The 26,384-nt window shown below is 38.3% G+C and overlaps 1 pseudogene; it reads left to right on the top strand.

The window, feature by feature from the left end:
• Positions 1–17,150: 17,150 nt before the first annotated feature.
• The window catches only part of LOC130956870 (tRNA nucleotidyltransferase cca2-like), a 49,829-nt pseudogene continuing 40,595 nt past the window's right edge, over positions 17,151–26,384 (top strand).

The raw sequence follows: 26,384 nt of genomic DNA, 5'->3' as shown, positions 1-26,384 counted from the left end.
TCTGGTTTTGTCCATCAAAAGAATTGACACTTTTATTGAACTTGTAAATGCCAAATACGATCAATAAGATAGAGGAAAAGAAGACATTAGTGGAGGTAGCATATTTTCAAACACAGTGACATCGCAAACTTGATAGGAGGCACATCCCCAAAATTGCCGACCAGGGTTTTCCTTCGTGCCTGATATATGCAACACGGGTCGTTCCCTGTGGCCGCATAGAAGAGATTTCCTTGGTGCATTGGAGTGGCTCCATGAATACGTTGAACTTTGAGAGGCCATTACAGATGGAGCCCTAAACCTTGAAAAAATGTGGTCCATACTCGGGCTTTAACATTTACTGTAACTGTGACTATCGATGACTATTTATTCATATAACTTGTCCGATAATTATTTTCAATGATAAAATGACAATTAACTAATACCAACTGCCATGCCCAACTACGTGGAAAAATAAAAATTAATTACCTGGCATGGAGTCCTGGAGGTTGGCTGTGGTTACATAAGTGTAGCCGCGGTTATGAAGACCTCTTCTGTCTAGTTACAGAAACATTGAATCCGTTATAGGGATCCAAAAATTCAACCACACTAGATCCATTGTGACTCATAATGGATAACACCAAATGATCACAAAACCCCAGGATATTATTAGCCAAATATGGATTTTGAGTTCACAAGATATTTAAGAAATTTGGTAAAAGCGCCATAATTCCCATCGTTTTATGCATTATGAACACTTCTTTTGTATGAACTATGTAATGTGTATTTTGTTTGTAGATTATGGGACCCTTTTTATGGAACGAGCACTGGTGGGCTTATGCATTTGATAACAGAAGTAGAATAGTCTACGTGCTTGACTCCATCCATCGAAGATGCCAGACTTTTGAAAGGGGACAACTAGACTCCTTGGTGGTGAGTATGATATTTGAACTTTGTCAACTTGCGTATTTGTTAAGTTAACTTCTATTTGTGTTACACTGGTGATTGATTGTGTGCAGTCGAGGACACTGGAACAGATCCTCTCTTTGCTAGACCCTAACCACGTTCCTACCAATTCTGGATTTTGCACCATTTATTCCCTTGTACCTAGGCAACATAATAGGTGAGAGTAACTTTTCGTCGAACATGGTTTTGTTTAGGTAGTTAGTATAATGTTACTAGCTTTTGGTGGCATAAAGACTAGCCATAGATGATGCCAACCTTGGTGTATTCGTATAGTGATGACTGCAAAATTTTCGTGTATAGTATCTTCAACAGTGGTTGCCTAAAGCCTTACTGCTGGCTTACAACCAAGTGAGGATACCGTCATTTCGTTGAGCTATATTATTATCAGAAGTACTATCGATGTTGAATTTTTACGCCAAACATTGGGCTCAGCTATAACGTTGTATTTTTGTAAATTTTTCATCTCTCAGATTTTCTGGAAGAAGTTCTGAGTTTCTGGAAAGATCTCCTCCTATCATGTACTCTGAGTGGATTGAACACTAACCAGGATGTTTTCTGTGGCCATGTGGAGGAGTACTTTAATGTGGCTTATTTGAAAGGAATATTTATTGAAGTTCCTGTTAAAGTGCATGTCAAGCAGTCGGAGATTGATGGTGGAGTAAAGAACAAGCCGAGACAAAGTAACAGCAGACAGAGGTTGAAACCCAGCTCAACGGGTGCGGTGTCTTCGATGAAGGAAAAACCCTACTAGGAGGAACAAGTGAAGTGGTCTCACCTTGTGCTCTCTGCTGCTATCTCATGGCTATGGTTCACGATGAGGCACAAGAGGCCTTCACTTTGTGAATTTAGATTGAAATCAAATAGGTTGGGAGGTATATCGTAGAACTGGAAACAATTTGTTTACATTTTAGTTTTCATACCGCTACTTTGACATAACTATTGAGGCAATTTGTCTTATGTGATAAATTTTTGAATTTTTTATGAAGTTAAAATTCATGGGCAGGATGGTGAAAGCTTGTTGTTTTATGACCAATCGATGTCATCTATCACCCATAACAAAGTTTTCAAAGGTCATGAAAAATAATGGATACTTATAACATATACAGAATTGAGCAAAAATAGGCCAACATACACCAAAATATTTGAACTCAATCGAAAATTCCCTTTTACACCAACGTAATACCAATTATTCAAAATTTTCAAGAACACAAATAAATAATAAACCAGTAACTAAGTTAAACCTACAAATTTTAGTTAGCATGTCCAACACTCTAAAACCCAAAGCCCAAACCTACTTCCTATTCCACCTGGCCTTTGCATCCTCCTTGCTACACAATTGTCTTCTTGAAATTGCGATGCGCTTCCTATGCTAACCTCTACATAATCTGCAATATCAACAACCTTATTTTGTCATCAATCAAAAAATATGATTAAAATCACGATGAAAGCATAACATGGAAAAATAATTACTACAATAATCTACTTTACGAGAAGATCTTTGTCAAGCACACTGACTAGAAAACATTATAAGCCAACAACCTTTATGTTCATTTCCTTAAAATAATTTGATTAAAGATAACTCATCATGCCGACGTTATCAAATATTGAATAAAATACTCTGAATCAACACCAATTTATGGCAAACAATTTCTAACTAGATAAGAGAACAGTAGTTACAAAATTATCAAGAATCATCAATGTTTCAGTAAGATAATCATATCTCTAGTGACAACAACTAATCAGCCGTTAGGATAAACACCTTGTGTGCATCAATAAAACTATCTATTTAGAGTTTCATCATGTTAGCATTTACTAAACACAGTAGCTCATCATTATAGAATAAAATTGTATTATATAATTAGATTGTACAAAAAATTATAGAAATTACAGAGAAGTCCTTGTTGAAGCTATGTATCTGTTAAACGCTAAGACAATATACAATGAAATAATGGAACATGCATAAAGATGTTCTGAACAGACACTAGGACTATACCCTTTCATGAATCTTAGCCTTAATGTATCAATTGCACATTCTTAATCTAGAAAAAAAATCAAGACAACTTTACATTTTTAATGCATTGTCACATTCAAATTACTAGAGATAGAGGAATGACACATGCAAACAAAAAAGAATGATTCGTTAACTCATATTTCATATTTTTTTAAAGACAATATGAAACTAGTAATATACTGTAATTCGATTTCTATAAATGATAAAGTTAATGTGAACATGATAGTCTATAAAGTCTATTTCTATATTTCATATATGTGATCTGCGTTCAGTATTATGTATGTAGAACTGCAATTAAGCTAATATATTTATATTAGAACTTTGACGAACAAATAGAGCTAGCTATATATAGATTGTAGATTACATGTAAACAAGTCTCAAATAAATTAACTCGCCCACAATAAGTTCAATTCACAGATCACGATAACAGCAATAAATTGAACAAATAGAAACTTAATTTCAAATTATAATAATAACACACAGCAGTAAATTCACTAAAACAAATTACATAAATATAAAATTAATTTCAACAATATCAATAAAAAAAGCAACACAACAATTTAATACAACTTTCAGTCCTTTCATTAATCGTTTCAGATTCTTTAGAACAAGAAAAAAATCAGCATTAAAGTTGAAGTTTCAATAGATCAAAGTAAAATCTAAGTCCAAAAGAACCCAAAAAAGGGGACGACATCGATGAAAAGGAGAAGTGAAGTGGTAGACTTGCCACAATTGACAACGATATTGAGCAATACTTGTTATTGTAGATTTCAGACAAACAACGAAAAAAGCCACACAGCTCAGCTCTTACAACAACAAGAGGAAATCTTAGGAATGATGAAAACAATACGGCCTATGATTACAGGAACCTTGTCCATGGATGAGCTTGCACAACCCATAAAAAAGTTGTGCATGGCCTGTAAAAAGCCTCATAAATCTTGTCGGCAAATTCTTTTCCTTCATCCAATTGCCGGTGAATAGGGTGTAAGGCCCACATCGGTTGGGGAGGAGAACGAAGCATGCCTTATAAGGGTGTGGATACCTGGTGCACGAAATTGTGTATGCCAATATTAATGGACTATTTAACACAGCTTCGTACCACTAACCAGCAAGTGCACTGGGTCGTCCAAGTAATACCTTACGTGAGTAAGGGTCGATCCCACGGAGATTATTGGTTTGAAGCAAGCTATGTTTATTTTATTAGTCTTAGTCAGGATATTAATTAAAATTACCAGTTGGAGTTATTAGAAAAATAAGAGAGTGTGAAATAGTTACTTGTTGTGCAGTAATGGAGAATATGTTGGGGTTTTTGGAGATGCTTACTCACTTTCATAAATGCAAGGCTCCTTCCATGGCAAGCTGTATGTAGGGAATCACTATTGTCAGTGGCTACCTCCCATCCTCTCAGTGAAAACGGTCCAGATGCTCTGTCACAGCACGGCTAATCAGCTGTTGGTTCTCGATCATGTTGGAATAAGATCCATTGATCCTTTTGCGTTTGTCATCACGCCCAGCAATCGTGAGTTTGAAGCTCGTCACAGCCATTCAATCCTTGAATCCTACTCGGAATACCACAGACAAGGTTTAGACTTTCCGGATCCTCAAGAGTGGCCGCCATCAGTTCTAGCTTATACGACGAAGATTCTGATTAAGGAAGCTAAGAGATACTCATTCAATCTGATGTAGAACGGAGGTGTTTGTCAGGCACACGTTCATGGATTGAGGAAGGTGATGAGTGTCACGGATCATCACCTTCTACATAATTAAGCGCAAATGAATATCTTAGATAGGAACACGCATGTTTGAAAGGAGAAACAGAAACAATTGCATTAATTCATCGAGACGCTGCAGAGCTCCTCACCCCCAACAATGGAGTTTAGAGACTCATGCCGTCAAAGTATATAAAATTCAGTTCTGAAAATGTCATGAGGTACAAAATAAGTCTCTAAAAGTTGTTTAAATAGTAAACTAGTAACCTAGGTTTACAGAAAATGAGTAAACTATGATAGCTGATGCAGAAATCCACTTCTGGGGCCCACTTGGTGTGTGCTGGGGCTGAGGCTTAAGCTTCCCACGTGCCTGGGGCTGTTTTCGGCGTTCAACGCAAGGTTGTAACCTGTTTCTGGAGTTGAACTCCAACTTGTAACCTGTTTCTGGCGCTGGACGCCAGACAGCAGCATGATACTGGCATTGAACGCCAGTTTACGTCATCTATCTTCGCGCAAAGTATAAACTATTATATATTGCTGGAAAGCCCTGGATGTCTACTTTCCAACGCCGTTAAGAGCGCGCCAATTGGACTTCTGTAGCTCCAGAAAATCCATTTCGAGTACAGGGAGGTCAGGATCCAACAGCATCAGCAGTCCTTTTTCAGCCTAACTCAGATTTTTGCTCAGCTCCCTCAATTTCAGCCAGAAAATACCTGAAATCACAGAAAAACACACAAACTCATAGTAAAGTCCAGAAATATGATTTTTGCCTAAAAACTAATAATATTCTACTAAACACCAATTAAATTAAAACATACTAAAATCTACATGAAATTACCCCCAAAAAGCGTATAAAATATCCGCTCATCACAACACCAAACTTAAACTGTTGCTTATCCTCAAGCAACTAGATAAATAAAATAGGATGAAAAGACATTAAGAAGTAATAATATCTAAGAGTTTTAAATAGAGCTCAGATTCTTATTAGATGAGCGGGGCTTGTAGCTTTTTGTTTCTGAACAGTTTTGGCATCTCCCTTTATCCTTTGAAATTCAGAATGATTGGCATCCATAGGAACTCAGAATTCAGATAGTATTATTGATTCTCCTAGTGTAGTGTGTTGATTCTTGAACACAGTTACTTTATGAGTCTTGGCCGTGGCCCTAAGCACTTTGTTTTCCAGTATTACCACCGGATACATAAATGCCACAGACACATGACTGGGTGAACCTTTTCAAATTGTGACTCAGCTTTGCTAGAGTCCCCAGTTAGAGGTGTCCAGAGCTCTTAAGCACACTCTTTTGCTTTGGATCACGACTTTAACCACTCAGTCTCAAGCTTTTCACTTGAACCTGCATGCCACAAGCACATGGTTAGGGACAGCTTGATTTTAGCCGCTTAGGCCTGGAACTACTTCCTTGGGCCCTCCTATCCACTGATGCTCAAAGCCTTGGATCCTCTTCTTAATCCAGTGATTTCTTGTAATTTTTTTCCACTGCTTTTTCTTGCTTCAAGAATCAAATTCATGATTTTTCAGATCATCAATAGTATTTTTCGTGTTCCTCATTCTTTCAGGAGCCAATATTCATAAAATTCAAGATAAAAATTATGCACTGTTCAAGCATTCATTCAGAGAACAAAAAGTATTGCCACCATATATAGTTAATTATAATTTTTATTATTAAGAACTCGAAAAAATAAATTACTTCTTTATTCTAATTATCTACTATTTTATTAATGTCTGATGATGATGAGAAAAATAAATTATAACTTAATTGGGAATAAAACCAGAATAGATATACTAATTACTACTACTACTACTATATATATCTCCTAAGGTAAATTTCTATAATAACTTTATCACAGAGTTAAAGCTAAATTTAGAACTCAACAACCTGTGTTCTGAGAAATAGATGTTCCTTTGATCTATGGGGTACTTGGTCCTTCAAGGATTAATTTATGGCGCTTCAGCTCCCTTAAATCACGCCCTTGCTCTTCTTGTTCCTTAAGCAGTTTGCAAAGCATGCTACTTTGATTGTTCTGTTCTTCCTTTATTTGGTCCATAGCTTCTTGCAATTTGGAAATAGATGCCTCAAGATGTTCCCAATATTCGAATTGAGGGAGTTCTTGGAGGACTTCCTGTGCTCTCCTCTTGATTGGATCATCCTGCAGCTGTTGTCTGTCCATTGATATTCTAGTGATTGGCCTCTCAACTGAGATATACTCTGTTATTCCCATCTTCACTCCGGCATCTTTGCAGAGCATAGAAATTAAGCTTGGATAGGCCAATCTGGCATCCTTGGAATTCCTATTTGCTATTTTGTATAATTCACACGAGATCAATTGATGGACTTCTACTTCTTTTCCCAACATGATGCAGTGAATCATCACTGCTCTTTTAATAGTAACTTCAGAACGGTTGCTGGTGGGCAATATAGAACGCCCAATAAAATTCAGCCAGCCTCTGGCTACTAGTTTGAGATCTTCTCTTTTGAGTTGATTTGGGATGCCAGTCGTGCTGGTGGTCCACCTGGCTTCAGGGATGCATATATCCTCTAGAATCTTGTCCAAGCCTTTATTTACCCTCATCATTCTTCTATTAAAGGAGTCTGGGTCATCTTTCAGTTAAGGAAGCTTAAAGATCTCCCTGATTTTGTTAGGATGGGTACGAACAATCTTTCCTCTGACTAAGGTCCGATGGTCATAGAGGGCAGCTCCAATTATTCTTTGCCTGTCTGTCTGCCATAGATTAGCATAGAACTCCTGAACCATGTTCCTTCCCACTTTCGTTTCAGGATTAGCTAGGATTTCCCAGTTCCTGTTTCGAATTTGTTCTTGGATCTCCGGATATTCATCTTCTTTCAGATCGAACTTGACTTCCGGGATCACTGATCTTAGACTCATTATTTTGTAGTAATGGTCTGAATGTTCTTTAGTTAAGAACTTCCTTTGATTCCAAAGTGGCTTTGGAGTATTCTCTTTCTTACCTCTTGGGTTGGGTTGTTTTCCTTTAGGGGCCATGATCAAAGTGATTATGTTTTTGTGATCACGGATGAGCACACCAAACTTAGAGGTTTGCTTGTCTTCAAGCAAAAGAAGAGAGAGAAGAGGGATAGGAGGAGAGCAAGTGTGGAATGGTGGATGAGGAGAGGGGCACCGAAAGTGAATATAATGGGAGGGGGTGGGTTTTCAAAAATAAGAAAGAGATATAAGATAAAAGATATGATTTATAAAAGATAAATATGACAAGAAAAGGATATAATTTAAAAAGATATGAATGATATTTAAAAATAAATTTGAATTTTATAATTTGAAAAAGATTTTAAAAGATAATTAAGTTTGAAAAGAAATTGGAAAAAGAGTTTGATTGGATTGAAAAAAAGTTTATGTTTATGTATGAAGCTACATTTGATATTTTTGAAAAGGGATTTTAGAAATTAGGGTTTTTAAAAACTAGGATTAAAAATTTTGGAATTGAAGGATGATATTTTGAAACATGTTTATGCAAGAAATCATGAATTGAAACATAAAAATTAGAAAATTTATGAAGAAAAACGAATTTTACCTCCTCCCCACCATTTTGGCGTTAAACGCCAAAATGCTGCATGTTTTGGGCGTTTAACGCCCAATTGTTGCTTCTTCTGGGCGTTCAACGCCCAGCTGTTGCTTCTTTCTGGCGTTGAACGCCAGGAAGTCCTTTGTCACTGGGCGTTTTTCTGAACGCCCAGGACGCTATCAATCTGGCGTTAAACGCCCAGAAGGTGCTTCTTTCTGGCGTTCAACGCCCAAAAGATGCTCCTTTCTGGCGTTTAACGCCCAGATGGCTACCCTTACTGGCGTTGAACGCCCAGTGGGTGCTTCTTTTGGGCGTTCAATGCCCAAAACCTTTCTTACTAGCTTTTTCATGCCAGCGAGCTTCCAAATTTCCCTGTAACTCTGTGAATTCAATCAATTGCTATTTTACCTTTTGAAGATACTCTGACATATATCTGTAAAAATCAATTAATTAGCAAAAACAAATCAAATTAAATTTTGTGAATGGCTGGGTTGCCTCCCAGCAAGTGCTTCTTTAGTGTCTTTAGCTGGACTATTACTGAGCTTTTAATCAAGTCTCAGTTTTGAGCATTCTTGCTCAAAATTGCTTTCAAGATAATGTTTAACTCTCTGTCCATTAACAATGAACTTTTTGTTAGATTCATTATCCTGAAGCTCTACGTATCCATATGGTGATACACTTGTAATCACATAAGGACCTCTCCACCGGGATTTTAATTTCCCGGGGAATAATTTGAGCCTAGAATTAAATAGCAGAACTTTCTGCCCCGGCTCAAAGACTCTGGATGACAATTTCTTATCATGCCATCTTTTCGCTTTCTCTTTGTAAATTTTTGCATTCTCGAAAGTATTGAGTCTAAATTCCTCTAGCTCATTTAACTGGAGCAATCTTTTTTCTCCAGCTAACTTAGCATCAAGGTTTAGGAATCTGGTTGCCCAGTAGGCCTTGTGTTCCAGTTCCACTGGCAAGTGACATGCCTTTCCATACACAAGCTGGTATGGAGAGGTCCCTATATGGGTCTTGAATGCTGTTCTGTATGCCCACAGAGCATCATCCAAGCTTCTTGCCCAATCCCTTCTACGGTTAATTACAGTCCGTTCCAGGATTCTTTTGAGTTCTCTATTTGAGACTTCAGCTTGCCCATTAGTCTGTGGGTGATATGGAGTAGCTACCCTGTGGCTAACTCCATAACGAACCAAAGCAGAGTAAAGTTGTTTATTACAGAAATGAGTCCCCCATCACTGATTAATACTCTAGGGGTACCAAATCTGCTGAAGATGTGTTTTTGGAGGAATTTTAACACTATTTTAGTGTCATTAGTGGGTGTTGCAATAGCCTCCACCCATTTGGATACATAATCCACTGCCACCAGAATATAAGTGTTTGAGTATGATGGTGGGAAAGGTCCCATGAAGTCAATACCCCATACATCAAACAATTCAATCTCCAAGATCCCTTGTTGAGGCATGGCATAACTGTGAGGCAGATTGCCAGATCTTTGGCAACTGTCACAATTAAGTACAAACACTCGGGAATCTTTATAGAGAGTAGGCCAGTAGAAGCCACATTGGAGGACTCTTGTGGCTGTTCGCTCACTTCCAAAATGTCCTCCATACTGTGATCCATGGCAGTGCCATAGGATCTTCTGCGCTTCTTCCTTAGGCACACATCTACGGATTACTCTGTCTGCGCATCTCTTGAAGAGATATGGTTCATCCCAAAGATAGTATTTTGCATCTGTGATCAATTTCTTTGATTGATGCCTACTGTACTCTTTGGGTATGAACCTCACTGCCTTGTAGTTTGCAATGTCTGCAAACCATGGCACTTCCTGGATGGCAAATAGTTGCTCATCCGGAAAGTTTTCAGAGATCTCAGTAAGAGGGAGGGACGCCCCTTCTACTAGTTCTATTCGGGACAAGTGATCTGCTACCTGATTCTCTGTCCCTTTTCTGTCTCTTATTTCTATATCAAACTCTTGCAGAAGCAACACCCATCTTATAAGTCTGGGTTTTGAATCCTGCTTTGTGAGTAGATATTTAAGAGCAGCATGATCAGTGTACACAATCACTTTTGATCCTACTAAATAGGATCTGAACTTGTCAATAGCATAAACCACTGCAAGTAATTCTTTTTCTGTGGTTGTGTAGTTCTTCTGTGTGTCATTTAAAACACGGCTAGCATAGTAAATGACGTGCATAAGCTTGTCATGCCTCTGTCCCAACACTGCACCAATGGCATGATCACTGGCGTCACACATCAATTTAAATGGTAATGTCCAGTTTGGTGCAGAGATGACTGGTGCTGTGACCAGCTTAGCTTTCAGAGTCTCAAACGCCTACAGACACTCCTTATCAAAGATAAATGGTGTGTCAGCAGCTAGCAGATTACTTAGAGGTTTGGCGATTTTTGAAAAATCTTTTATAAACCTCCTATAAAATCCTGCATGCCCCAGAAAGCTTCTGATTGCCTTAACATTGGCTGGTGGTGGTAATTTTTCAATTACCTCTACCTTAGCTTGATCCACCTCTATTCCCTTGTTCGAGATTTTGTGCCCAAGGACAATTCCTTCAGTCACCATAAAGTGACACTTCTCCCAGTTTAAAACCAGGTTAGTCTCTTGGCATCTCTTTAGAACAAGTGCTAGATGGTTAAGGCAGGAGCTAAATGAGTCTCCAAACACTGAAAAGTCATCCATGAAGACTTCCAGAAATTTTTCCACCATATCAGAGAAAATTGAGAGCATGCACCTCTGAAAGGTTGCAGGTGCATTGCACAGGCCAAATGGCATCCTTCTGTATGCAAATACTCCAGATGGACATGTGAATGCCGTTTTCTCTTGATCCTGAGGATCTACTGCAATTTGATTATAACCTGAATATCCATCCAGGAAGTAGTAGTATTCATGACCTGCTAGTCTTTCTAGCATCTGGTCTATGAATGGTAAAGGAAAATGATCCTTTCTGGTGGCTGTATTGAGCCTTCTATAATCAATACACATACGCCACCCTGTAACTGTTCTTGTAGGAACCAGTTCATTTTTTTCATTATGAACCACTGTCATGCCTCCTTTCTTAGGGACGACTTGGACAGGGCTTACCCGGGGGCTGTCAGAAATAGGATAAATAATCCCAGCCTCTAGTAATTTAGTGACTTCCTTCTGCACCACTTCCTTCATGGCTGGATTCAGCCGCCTTTGTGGTTGGACCACTGGCTTGGCGTCACCCTCCAATAGGATCTTGTGGATGCATCTGGCTGGGCTAATGCCCTTAAGATCACTGATGGACCACCCAAGAGCTGTCTTGTGTGTCCTTAGCACTTGAATTAGTGCTTCCTCTTCCTGTGGCTCTAAGGTAGAGCTTATGATTATAGGAAAGGTATCACCTTCTCCCAGAAATACATATTTCAGGGATGGTGGTAATGGTTTGAGCTCGGGTTTTGGAGGTTTTTCCTCTTCCTGAGGGATTTTCAGAGGTTCTACTATTCTCTCTGATTCCTCCAGATCAGGCTGAACATCTTTAAAGATGTCCTCTAGCTCTGATTCGAGACTCTCAGCCATATTGACCTCTCTTACCAGAGAGTCAATAATATCAACACTCATGCAGTCATTTGGGGTGTCTGGATGTTGCATGGCTTTGACAACATTCAACTTGAATTCCTCCTCATTGACTCTCAAGGTTACTTCCCCTTTTTGGACGTCAATGAGGGTTCGGCCAGTTGCTAAGAAAGGTCTTCCTAGAATGAGAGTTGCACTCTTGTGCTTCTCCATTTCCAGCACCACAAAGACGGTAGGGAAGGCAAATGGCCCAACCTTGACGATCATGTCTCCAATCACGCCTGATGGGTATTTGATGGAGCCATCAGCAAGTTGAAGACATATCCGGGTTGGTTTGACTTCTTCAGTCAAACCGAGCTTTGTGATAATAGATGCAGGTATTAGGTTGATACTTGCCCCAAGATCGCATAGAGCTTGCTTGGTACAATTACCCTCTAATGTGCATGGTATCATAAAGCTCCCGGGGTCTTTAAGCTTCTCAGGTAAGCTTTTCAGAATGACTGCACTACATTCTTCAGTGAGGTAAACTTTTTCAGTTTCTCTCCAATCCTTCTTATGACTTAAGATCTCTTTCATGAACTTAGCATAAGAGGGTATTTGCTCAAGTGCTTCTGCAAACGGAATCTTTATTTCAAGAGTCCTGAGATAGTCTGCAAAGCGGTCAAATTGCTTATCCTGTTTCACTTGGCAGAGTTTTTGAGGATAAGGCATTTTGGCTTTATATTCCTCAACCTTAGTTGCTGCAGGTTTATTACCTACAGAAGTGGGTTAGGAAGCCTTTTTAGAAGGGTTGTTATCAGCACTTGTATGTGACTGATCCCCCACTGGCATTTGAATGCCAGGGGTGGAAGCTGGAGTGGCGTTAAACGCCAACTCCTTATCTGTTACTGGCGTCTGAACGCCAGAACTGTGCTCCCTTTGGGCGTTCAACGCCGGATTCATGCTTGTTTCTGGCGTTGAACGCCAGGAATGAGCATGGTCTGGGCGTTCAGTGCCAGCCTTATTCCTCTCTGGGCTCTGATTGTCCTCAGAGGGATTTTGAGTAGCCATTTGTTCATTTCTTGGCTTCCTACTGCTTTGAAGTGAGGTATTTAATGTTTTCCCACTTCTTAATTGAACTGCTTGGCATTCTTCTACTATTTGTTTTGACAATTGCTTTTCTGTTTGCCTTAACTGTACTTCCATATTCCTGTTAGCCATTCTTATTTCCTGTAGTATTTCCTTGAATTCGGCTAGCTGCTGAGTTAGAAAGTCTAATTGCTGATTGAATTCAGCAGCCTGATCTACAGGACTGAGTTCAACAGTTACTGTTTTAGCTTCTTCTTTCATGGAAGATTCACTACTTAGGTACAGGTGCTGATTTCTGGCAACTGTATCAATAAGCTCTTGAGCTTCTTCAATTGTTTTTCTCATATGTATAGATCCACCAGCTGAGTGATCTAGAGAAATCTGAGCTTTTTCTGTTAGCCCATAGTAGAAGATGTCTAATTACACCCATTCTGAAAACATCTTAGAGGGGCATTTTCTTAGCATCTCTATGTATCTCTCCCAGGCATCATAAAGGGATTCATTATCTCCTTGTTTGAAGCCTTGGATGCTTAGCCTTAGCTGTGTCATCTGTTTTGGAGGGAAATAGTGATTCAGAAATTTTTCTGACAGCTGTTTCCATGTTTTTATGCTGTTCTTAGGTTGGTTATTTAACCACCTCTTAGCTTGATCTTTTACAGCAAATGAAAACAGTAATAATCTGTAGACATCCTGATCTACTTCCTTATCATGTACTGTGTCAGCAATTTGTAAAAATTGTGCCAGAAACTCTGTAGTTTCTTCATGTGGAAGACCGAAATACTGGCAGTTTTGTTGCACCATGATAATGAGCTGAGGATTCAACTCAAAGCTACTAATTCCAATGGAGGGTATACAGATACTACTCCCATATGAAGCAGTAGTGGGGTTAGCATATGACCCCAGAGTCCTCATGGACTGTTCATTTCCACTTAATTCCATGATGGAACAAGGGAGATGATATGTATGTTGATATTATTTATTTTATAGAAGTGGAATAAATAAAAACGGAATATAAAAAAAATTTGAAAATATTTTGTGAAGATTTTTCGAAAAATTTTGAAATTGAAATCTGAAATTTTTATATAAAAATTTCGAAATTATTGTTTAAAATTAGTTAGAAAAGATATATATATATATATATATATATATATATTTGAATTTGAATTTGAATTTTATGATGAAAGAGAAAATCACATAAAAGACACAAGACTTAAAATTTTTAGATCTAATGCTCCTTATTTTCGAAAATTTTTTTGAGGAAAAACACCAAGGAACACCAAACTTAAGAATTTTAAGATCAAGACACAAGAAGAACTCAAGAACACCTTGAAGATTCACAAGAACACCAAGAACAAAAGAAAGAACACCAAACTTAAAATTTTTAGAAAATCAAGATAAATTTTCGAAAATTATATTAAAATTAACAAGAGAACACCAAACTTAGAGTTTGGCACAAGATTAAATCAAGAAAAATTAGTTTTGAAAAAGGATTTTAAAAAGTAGGTGCCCAATTGCTAAGAACATAAACCCACGCTATAACCAACTGAGCTAAAAATGTAACGTATTTTAAAGATGTATTATTTTTATGGATAAAAGAATAATTTTTGAAAGTTAATGTTTTGAAAAAGCACAAGAAAAACAAGGAAAGACACAAAACAAGAAAAACTTAAGATCAAACAAGAAAAATAAACAAGAACAACTTGAAGATCAATGAAGAACAAAGAATACAAGTTCGAAAATTTTTAAAGAAAAATATCAAATATATAATTGACACCAAACTTAGAACAACACACTAAACTCACGAAAAAAAATTAAAAATTGATAAAGAAAAATAATATTTTTGAAATTTTTTTTAAAAAGGGATAATAAAAGATGCAATTCTAGTGAAAAGAGGACAAATTCTTCCTAATCTAAACAACAAAATAAACCTTTAGTTGTTCAAACTCGAATAATCCCCGGCAACGGCGCCAAAAACTTGGTGCATGAAATTGTGTATGCCAATATTAATGGACTATTTAACACAGCTTCGTACCACTAACCAGCAAGTGCACTGGGTCGTCCAAGTAATACCTTACGTGAGTAAGGGTCGATCCCACGGAGATTATTGGTTTGAAGCAAGCTATGTTTATTTTATTAGTCTTAGTCAGGATATTAATTAAAATTATCAGTTGGAATTATTAGAAAAATAAGAGAGTGTGAAATAGTTACTTGTTGTGCAGTAATGGAGAATATGTTGGGGTTTTTGGAGATGCTTTGTCCTCTGAATCCCTGCAACATAATGCTTACTCACTTTCATAAATGCAAGGCTCCTTCCATGGCAAGCTGTATGTAGGGAATCACCATTGTCAGTGGCTACCTCCCATCCTCTCAGTGAAAACGGTCCAGATGCTCTGTCACAGCACGGGTAATCAGCTGTTGGTTCTCGATCATGTTGGAATAGGATCCATTGATCCTATTGCGTTTGTCATCACGCCCAGCAATCGCGAGTTTGAAGCTCGTCACAGCCATTCAATCCTTGAATCCTACTCAGAATACCACAGACAAGGTTTAGACTTTCCGGATCCTCAAGAGTGGCCGCCATCAGTTCTAGCTTATACGACGAAGATTCTGATTAAGGAAGCTAAGAGATACTCATTCAATCTGATGTAGAACGGAGGTGTTTGTCAGGCACACGTTCATGGATTGAGGAAGGTGATGAGTGTCACGGATCATCACCTTCTCCATACTTAAGCGCAAATGAATATCTTAGATAGGAACACGCATGTTTGAAAGGAGAAACAGAAACAATTGCATTAATTCATCGAGACGCTGCAAAGCTCCTCACCCCCAACAATGGAGTTTAGAGACTCATGCCATCAAAGTGTATAAAATTCAGATCTAAAAATGTCATGAGGTACAAAATAAGTCTCTAAAAGTTGTTTAAATAGTAAACTAGTAACCTAGGTTTACAGAAAATAAGTAAACTATGATAGCTGATGCAGAAATCCACTTCTGGGGCCCACTTGGTGTGTGCTGGGGCTGAGGCTTAAGCTTCCCACGTGCCTAGCGCTGTTTTGGGCATTCAACGCCAGGTTGTAACCTGTTTCTGGCGTTGAACTCCAACTTGTAACCTGTTTCTGGCGCTGGACGCCAGACAGCAGCATGATACTGGCGTTGAACGCCAGTTTACGTCGTCTATCTTCGCGCAAAGTATGAACTATTATATATTGCTGGAAAGCCCTGGATGTCTACTTTCCAACGCCGTTAAGAGCGCGCCAATTGGACTTCTATAGCTCCAGAAAATCCATTTCGAGTGCAGGAAGTTCAGGATCCAACAGCATCAGCAGTCCTTTTTCAGCCTAACTCAGATTTTTGCTCAACTCCCTCAATTTCAGCCAGAAAATACCTGAAATCACAGAAAAACACACAAACTCATAGTAAAGTCCAGAAATATGATTTTTGCCAAAAAAGTAATAATATTCTACTAAAAACCATTTAAAACATACTAAAATCTACATGAAATTACCCCCAAAAAGCGTATAAAATATCCTCTCATCAATACCTCTCCCTAGCATGACGCGTTTTGACAAGTGAGTGGGGGGTTTCGGCTAGCATCCCCATCGTCAAAGGCAAAACTGTGAGGCCTTGTGTGTCAAAGCGGACAATATCGTGCTAGCGGGTGGTCTGGGCTGTTACAGATGGTATCAGAGCCAAAACCCAGATCGATGTGCCAGCGAAGGCGCTGGGCTCCCTTAGGGGGGTGGATTGTAAGGCCCACATCAGTTGGGGAGGAGAACGAAGCATGCCTTATATGGGTGTGGATACCTCTCCCTAGCATGACGCGTTTTGACGAGTGAGTGTGGGGGGCTTAAGCTAGCATCCCTATCGTCAAAGGCAAAACTGTGAGGCCTTGTGTGCCAAAGCGGACAATATCGTGCTAGCAAGTGGTTTGAGCTGTTACATAGGGAGTGACTTGGAGACTCTTCAAGAGACGATGAATCAATAGAGAATGTCAGAATGAGAGAAAGGGTGTGAAATGATAGTGAATAAATGAAAATTAAAAAAATAAGAGAATGATGGAGACTCCATTTTTTTGTGAGATGAAAATGGAATAAAAATTGAAATATTGTTTGAGAAAGACAAAAACTATCTACAAAAATTCATTTTGACGGTTAACATTTAGAAATTTTTTATTTTAATAGAAACAATTGAATAGAAAAGTTGAGAGAGCGCGCGCACACGTGTTGGCTTCACTACGAAGGAGAAAAGCGCATCTAATCCCTATGGATACTACGAAAAAGAAAACAAGCTTTATAGTTTGTACATTAACGTATGTTTTTATTTTGTAGAGTTCCTCAAATATTTTAGCCATCGTTTCTTCATCACTAGATTCTCACTCTTACGCACGCTAACCGTTACGACTCTTCCATCTTCCTCTTCTCAATTCTCCCATTCCAACAAGAACAATAACAACTATCTCTACGCTGTCATTTCTAATCTGCTGCGCTGTGCACCAATGTCGATTGCCACTCAGAACGTTCTTCAGGTGAGGGACAAAACCAAACTTTCTGACATTGAGTGCAGGATCTTCGATAGGCTTCTCGCCACTCTCTGCCACTTCAACCTCCAAACTCAGCTCTGCATCACCAGCGGCTCGGTCCGTGACAAGGTCTCCCCCTCTTTTTCTCTCTGTAGATAGCTCTTTAGCCCTAATTTTTCTATTTGGGATTTGAATTTGGTTGGTTTCACAGCTCCTGGGGAAGGATTGCTATGACATCGATATCGCTCTTGACAATATGTTGGGCACTGAGTTTGCCCATAAGGTGACAAAGTACATGTTGTCCATCGGTGAAGGTAAATATGTTCACCGTGATGGCGTCATTAAGCCGTATGTATCTCCCAAATTCTCTTCTTTATTGTTTTCTTCTTTACAATTTTATTCTATGTTTCTCATGTGTTACTCTGTTTAGTCATGAAAATTGAATTCTTTAGAGCAATGTAGAACATAAATGACATTTTTATTTTTTGGCAGCAACCCTAACCGGTCTAAACATTTAGAGACAGCAAGGATGGTTTTGTTTGATATGCAGATTGATTTTGTTAACTTAAGGAGTGAAGAATATACTGAAAATAGCCGCATTCCTTCTAAGGTATGTTATCGCACACACTGAATGGTGTTCTTGCTATATGCATATTTCATCTTCTTTTCTTTTGATTTATTATCCTATAAGAATAAGATAAGATATTCTACTAATTTCTTCCTAGTTCGAATCACGTGAATGTCTTTTCTTGTTATCGATGAAGGTGAATTTCCTCTATGTTTTACACCCTCCTTGTTTATTAAGCTAATTTTATGGCAACATGAACATGTTGATTATCTACCATTGCAATGTGTGCGTGTATGTATTCTCCGCATGACCAAGTCAAGTTCAACTGAATAAAGTTTTTCTTCATGTCTAATAGCAAAGTTTGGCACACCTGAAGTGGATGTATATAGGAGAGATTTGACAATTAACAGGTATCTTTGTGTTTTTATACCTGGGCTATGGCCTATCATTTTTTTCCTGTGAATGTTTGGTTGTGCATGACAGCTTATTCTACAATATCCACACTGACTCAGTTGAAGATTTTATGAAGAGAGATTAAAATTGATCTATTGCCTAAACAAGTATAAGAATTACTTGACCCTCCCTCCCCTTCTTCCCTCCACACATTTCTTTTTTATATCTACACATGTAACAATCTCATTGGCACTTTGCAGAGATCTCAGACCTTAAGTCTGGAAGGATAATGACTCCTTTACCTCCAAAGGCTACTTTTCTTGATGACCCTTTATGAGTTCTTCGAGACATTAAGTTGGTATATTTTAATTTCGAAGATATTTGTATTTTTGTATACTTGGTTAATGTTTTTTTTTTATGCTTTTATATGAAGATTAAACTAGGTTTCTAGCTCTGTTTAAGAGAGATGTTTATTATATTTAGGTGTTAGATTTGAGTTCATTCTAGATGAAGATCTGAAAGTAGCTGCTGCATGTGGTAATGTGAAAGATGCTCTTGCTGCTAAAATTAGCAAACATCGCATTGGAACAGAGGTCTGTGCAAACCCTCCCATTCCCTTCAGTATGAATACTTAGAAAGTGGTTTTCATTTATGGAATTCTATTGGATATTTTAAAGGAAATAACTTATACTAAAATTGAAAATTTAGTCATCTATGGGCTCTTGTGTCTTATTTTGTAGGTTGATCTTATGATATCTGGAAATCAACTTGTCAAAGCATTTACTCATATTTTTTATCTGGCATTATTTTGGAATGTGTTCAATTTTCCTCCTGAGTTTGAACCTGCTATGCCAGATGGATGTGAAAGGTAAGTTTGCAGCTTTTTTTCTTTTTTTTTTAAATAAGTTAAAAGATGTAGAATAATTGCGAATCCTTTTATTAGTTCCAATCACATCTTGCACACGGAGAAAGAGTTAGCTGAATATTATTGTGACTTTTACCTACAAAGAAAAAAGAAGAAAAAACAATAGTAGTTAGTGCACCACTAGCAACCTTAGATATTTGTTGTGAACTTCAAATTTAAAAGAAGTTTCATTATAATATCTTGAGACGTGTTATTATTATATTCACAAATACAATCCTAATCATTTTTTCTTTTTTCAAGTTTAGTTCTTTTTTTCCCTCATCACATTACATGTTATAAAAGCCTTGTGAAATATATGGAGATGTTTGCAAAACCAAATCTTATGAAAAGGAATAGAGGTGAAAATCATAATTTGGATGTGAGATGCATCAATTTTTTGCATAAACGCATATGGCTCTTTTTGGCTCTAGTATTCAATTAGCTTTTGATATAAGATCAGACATTGGTTGAACTTGACAGATGACATGAAGTGTGATGAGCGGATATTTTATACGCTTTTTGGGGGTAATTTCATGTAGATTTTAGCATGTTTTAATTAGTTTTTAGTTAAATATTATTAGTTTTTAGGCAAAAATCATATTTCTGGACTTTACTATGAGTGTGTGTATTTTTCTGTGATTTCAGGTATTTTCTGGCTGAAATTGAGGGAGCTGAGCAAAAATCTGACTTAGGCTGAAAAAGGACTGCTGATGTTATTGGATCCTGACCTCCCTGCACTCGAAATGGATTTTCTGGAGCTACAGAAGTCCAATTGGCGCGCTCTCAACGGCGTTGGAAAGTAGACATCTAGGGCTTTCCAGCAATATATAATAGTCCATACTTTGCGTAAAGATAGACGACGTAACTTGGCGTTGAACGCCAAGTACATGCTGCTGTCTGGATTTAAACGCCAGAAAAACGTCATGATCCGGAGTTGAACGCCTAAAACACGTCATAACTTGGAGTTTAACTCCAAGAAAAGCCTCTACTCGTGGATAGCTTTAGTCTCAGCCCCAGCACACACCAAGTGGGCCCTAGAAGTGGATTTCTGCACCAATTATCTTAGTTTACTCATATTCTGTAAACCTAGGATACTAGTTTACTATTTAAACAACTTTTAGAGAATTATTCTGTACCTCATGACATTTTCAGATCTGAATTACATACTTTTTGACGCCATGAGTCTCTAAACTCCATTGCTGGGGGTGAGGAGCTCTGCAGCATCTCGATGATTTAATACAATTCCTTTGTTTTTCATTCAAACACGCTTGTTCTTATCTAAGATGTTCATTCGCGCTTAATTATGGAGAAGATGATGATCCGTGACACTCATCACCTTCCTCAATCCATGAACGTGTGCCTGACAACCACCTCCGTTCTACATCAGATTGAATGAGTATCTCTTAGATTCCTTAATCAGAATCTTCGTGGTATAAGCCGGATTGATGGCAGCATTCATGAGAATCCGGAAAGTCTAAACCTTGTCTGTGGTATTCCGAGTAGGATTCTGGGATTGAATGACTGTGACGAGCTTCAAACTCCTGAAGGCTGGGCGTTAGTGACAGACGCAAAAGAATCAATGGATTCTATTCCAACCTGATTGAGAACCGACAGATGATTAGCCGTGCTGTGACAGAGCATAGGAACGTTTTCACTGAGAGGATGGGAGGTAGCCATTGACAACGGTGACACCCTACATAGAGCTTGCCATGGAAGGACCTTGCGTGTGTTGAAGGATTTCAAGGAAGAGTTGAAGTTCAGAGGACAAAGCATCTCCAAAACTCCAACATATTTCTCATTACTGCACAACAAGTAACAATTTGATTCTCTTTTATTTTTCTAATAATTTTAAACACTTTGACTTCTTACAATTAAATCCAAATAATCTTATTGGCCTCCTGACTAAGATCAATAAAATAAACAGAGCTTGCTTCAAACCAATAATCTCCGTGGGATCGACCCTTACTCACGTAAGGTATTACTTGGACGACCCAGTGCACTTGCTGGCTAGTTGAACGGAGTTGTGAAAAGAAAGTGCTGAGTTAGATTTCTTTTTGGCACATGCCAAAGAATCATCATTTAAGGATCACAATTTCGTCCACCAAGTTTTTGGCGCCGTTGCCGGGGATTATTCGAGTTTGAACAACTAAAAGTTTATTTTATTTCTTAGATTAGGAATAATTTATTTTTATTTTTATTTTTATTATTATAGAGTCATTAAATCTTGATAGGATAGTTTCTTTTCAAAAAAATTTTTTCAAAATTTATTATTTTTCTTAATTAATTGCTAATTTTCGTGAGTCTAGTGTTTTGTTCTAAGTTTGGTGTCAATTACATGTCTTATATTTTTCTTTAAAATTCTCGACTTGTGTTCTTTGTTCTTCATTGATCTTCAAGTTGTTCTTGTTTATCTTTCTTGTTGATCTTGAGTTTTTCTTGCTTTGTGTCTTTTCTTGTTTCACTTGTGTTCTTTTTAAAAGCATTAATTGGAATATTCAGAACAAGTGTTATATTTACTCCCAATTGGCTAGAGTATTGGCTTATATTCTTGATAATTGGGTATACGCTTTGGAACCTTTTTCAAAAATAAATTTTCTTTGATTGAATCTTGTGCCAAACTTTAAGTTTGGTGTTTTCTTGTTAATCTTTTCATAATTTTCGAAAATTTTATTAAAGTTTTCTAAAAATTTTAAGTTTGGTGTTCTTCCTTTTGTTCTTGGTGTTTTTGTGAATCTTCAAGGTGTTCTTGAGTTTTTCTTGTGTCTTGATCTTAAAATTTTTAAGTTTGGTGTTCCTTGGTGTTTTCCCTCCAAAATTTTCGAAAATAAGGAGCATTAGATCTAAAAATTTTAAGTCTTGTGTCTTCTGTGTGTTTTTCTCTTTCATCATAAAATTCAAAATTCAAAAAAAAATATCTTTTCTAACTAATTTTGAACTATTTTTTTCGAATTTTTTTTATAAAAATAAAAATTCAGATTTCAATTTTAAAATTTTTCAATTCTTATCTTTTTAAGTAAAAAAAAAAATTAATATCTTTTTCAAAAATATCCTAACCACCTTCTCTCTCCTCAATTTTTCGAAAATCTTTCAAACTTTTTTTTATAAATTTTAATTTTTAATTTTCTTTCTTTATTTATTTTATTTTTAATTCGGTTTTATTTTATTCTATTATTTCGAAAATTATCTTTATAATAAAATAGACAATATCAACATACATACCATCTCCCTTGCTCCATCATGGAACTAAGTGGAAATGCACAGTCCAAGAGGACTTTGGGGTCATATGCTAGCCCCACTACTGCTTCATATGGGAGTAGTATCTGTATACCCTCCATTGGAGTTAGTAGCTTTGAGTTGAATCCTCAGCTCATTATCATGGTGCAGCAAAACTGCCAGTATTCCGGTCTTCCACAGGAAGAACCTACAGAGTTTCTGGCACAATTTTTACAAATTGCTGACACAGTACATGATAAGGAAGTGGATCAGGATGTCTACAGATTATTACTGTTTCCATTTGCTGTAAAAGATCAAGCTAAGAGGTGGTTAAATAACCAGCCTAAGAACAGCATAAAAACATGGAAGCAGCTGTCAGAAAAATTCCTGAATCACTATTTCCCTCCAAAACGGATGACACAGCTAAGGCTAAGCATCCAAGGCTTCAAACAAGGAGATAATGAATCTCTTTATGATGCCTGGGAGAGATACAGAGAGATGCTAAGAAAATGTCCCTCTGAAATGTTTTTAGAATGGGTGCAATTAGACATCTTCTACTATGGGCTTACAGAAAAAGCTCAGATTTCTCTAGACCACTCAGCTGGTGGATCTATACATATGAGAAAAACAATTGAAGAAGCTCAAGAGCTTATTGATACAGTTGCCAGAAATCAACATCTGTACCTAAGCAGTGAATCTTCCATGAAAGAAGAAGCTAAAACTGTAACTGCTGAACTCAGTCCGGTGGATCAGGCTAATGAATTCAATCAGCAATTAGACTTTCTAACTCAGCAGCTAGCCGAATTCAAGGAAATATTACAGGAAACCAAGAAATGAACAAATGGCGAATCAAAATCCCTCTGAGGACAGTCAGGGCCCAGAGAGGAATAAAGCTGGCGCTGAACGCCCAGACCATGCTCATTCCTGGCGTTCAACGCCAGAAACAAGCATGAATCCGGCGTTGAACGCCCAAAGGGAGCATGGTTCTGGCGTTCAAACGCCAGTAACAAAGAAGGAGGTGGCGTCTAACGCCACTCCAGCTTCCACCCCTGGCATTCAAATGCCAGTGGGGGATCAGTCACATACAAGTGCTGATAACAACCCTTCTAAAAAGGCTTCCCAACCCACTTCTGTAGGTAATAAACCTGCAGCAACTAAGGTTGAGGAATACAAAGCCAAAATGCCTTATCCTCAAAAACTCCGCCAAGCGGAACAGGATAAGCAATTTGCCCGCTTTGCAGACTATCTCAGGACTCTTGAAATAAAGATTCCGTTTGCAGAAGCACTTGAGCAAATACCCTCTTATGCTAAGTTCATGAAAGAGATCTTAAGTCATAAGAAGGATTGGAGGGAAACTGAAAAAGTTTACCTCACTGAAGAATGCAGTGCAGTCATTCTGAAAAGCCTACCTGAGAAGCTTAAAGATCCTGGGAGCTTTATGATACCTTGCACATTAGAGGGTACTTGTACCAAGCAAGCTTTATGTGATCTTGGGGCAAGTATCAACCTAATACCTGCATCTACTATCAGAAAGCTTGGTTTAACTGAAGAAATCAAACCAACCAGGATATGTCTTCAACTTGCTGATGGCTCCATTAAGTACCCATCAGGCGTGATTGAAGACATGATTGTCAAGGTTGGGCCATTCGCCTTTCCTACTGACTTTGTGGTGCTAGAAATGGAGGAGCACAAGAGTGCAACTCTCATTCTAGGAAGACCTTTCCTAGCAACTGGCCGCACCCTCATTGATGTCCAAAAAGGGGAAGTAACTTTGAGAGTCAATGAGGAGGAGTTCAAGTTGAATGTTGTCAAAGCCATGCAACATCCAGACACCCCAAATGACTGCATGAGTGTTGATATTATTGACTCTCTGGTAAGAGAGGTCAATATGGCTGAGAGTCTCGAATCAGAGCTAGAGGACATATTTAAAGATGTTCAGCCTGACCTGGAGGAATCAGAGAGAATAGTAGAACCTCTGAAAATCCCTCATGAAGAGGAGAAACCTCCAAAACCCGAGCTCAAACCATTACCACCATCCCTGAAATATTCATTTCTGGGAGAAGGTGACACCTTTCCTGTAATTATAAGCTCTACCTTAGAGCCACAGGAAGAGGAAGCACTAATTCAAGTGCTAAGGACACACAAGACAGCTCTTGGGTGGTCCATTAGTGATCTTAAGGGCATCAGCCCAGCAAGATGCATGCACAAGATCCTATTGGAGGGTGACGCCAAGCCTGTGGTCCAACCACAAAGACGGCTGAACCCAGCCATGAAGGAAGTGGTGCAAAAGGAGGTCACTAAATTACTAGAGGCTGGGATTATTTATCCTATTTCTGACAGCCCCTGGGTAAGCCCTGTCCAAGTCGTCCCTAAAAAGGGAGGCATGACAGTGGTTCACAATGAAAAAAATGAACTGGTTCCAACAAGAACAGTTACAGGGTGCCGTATGTGTATTGATTATAGAAGGCTCAATACAGCCACCAGAAAGGATCATTTTCCTTTACCATTCATAGACCAAATGCTAGAAAGACTAGCAGGTCATGAATACTACTGCTTTCTGGATGGATATTCAGGTTATAATCAAATTGCAGTAGATCCCCAGGATCAGGAGAAAACGGCATTCACCTGCCCATCTGGAGTATTTGCATACAGAAGGATGCCATTTGGCCTGTGCAATGCACCTGCAACCTTTCAGAGGTGCATGCTCTCAATTTTCTCTTATATGGTGGAAAAATTTCTGGAAGTCTTCATGGATGACTTTTCAGTGTTTGGAGACTCATTCAGCTCCTGCCTTAACCATTTAGCACTTGTTCTAAAGAGATGCCAAGAGACTAACCTGGTTTTAAACTGGGAGAAGTGTCACTTTATGGTGACTGAAGGAATTGTCCTTGGGCACAAAATCTCGAACAAGGGGATAGAGGTGGATCAAGCTAAAGTTGAAGTAATTGAAAAATTACCACCACCCGCCAATGTTAAGGCAATCAGAAGCTTTCTGGGGTATGCAGGATTCTATAGGAGGTTTATAAAGGATTTTTCAAAAATCGCCAAACCTCTAAGCAACCTGCTAGCTGCTGACACGCCATTTATCTTTGATAAAGAGTGTCTGCAGGCATTTGAGACCCTGAAAGCTAAATTGGTCTCAGCACCAATCATCTCTGCACCAAACTGGGCATTGCCATTTGAACTGATATGTGATGCCAGTGACCATGCCATTGGTGCAGTGTTGGGACAAAGGCATGACAAGCTTCTGCACGTCATTTACTATGCCAGCCGTGTTTTAAATGACGCACAGAAGAATTACACAACCACAGAAAAAGAGCTACTTGCAGTGGTTTACGCCATTGACAAATTCAGATCCTATTTAGTAGGATCAAAAGTGATTGTGTATACTGATCATGCTGCTCTTAAATATCTACTCACAAAGCAGGATTCAAAACCCAGACTTATAAGATGGGTGTTGCTTCTGCAAGAGTTTGATATAGAAATAAGAGACAGAAAAGGGACAGAGAATCAAGTAGCAGATCACTTGTCCCGAATAGAACCAGTAGAAGGGGCTTCCCTCCCTCTCACTGAGATCTCTGAAACCTTTCCGGATGAACAACTCTTTGCCATCCAGGAAGTGCCATGGTTTGCAGATATCGCAAACTACAAGGCAGTAAGATTCATACCCAAAGAGTACAGTAGGCTGCAATCAAAGAAATTAATCACAGATGCAAAGTACTATCTTTGGGATGAACCATATCTCTTCAAGAGATGCGCAGACGGAGTAATCCGTAGATGTGTGCCTAAGGAAGAAGCACAGAAGATTCTATGGCACTGCCATGGATCACAGTATGGAGGACATTTTGGAGGTGAGCGAACAGCCACAAGAGTCCTCCAATGTGGCTTCTACTGGCCTACTCTCTATAAAGATTCCCGAGCATTTGTACTTAATTGTGACAGTTG

This window comes from Arachis stenosperma, chromosome 10 (genome assembly GCF_014773155.1).
Source record: "Arachis stenosperma cultivar V10309 chromosome 10, arast.V10309.gnm1.PFL2, whole genome shotgun sequence".
NCBI classification, from domain to species: Eukaryota; Viridiplantae; Streptophyta; class Magnoliopsida; order Fabales; family Fabaceae; genus Arachis; species Arachis stenosperma.
The sequence above is the reverse complement of the archived record's forward strand: the minus strand, read 5'-3'. Positions and strand labels throughout refer to the sequence as shown.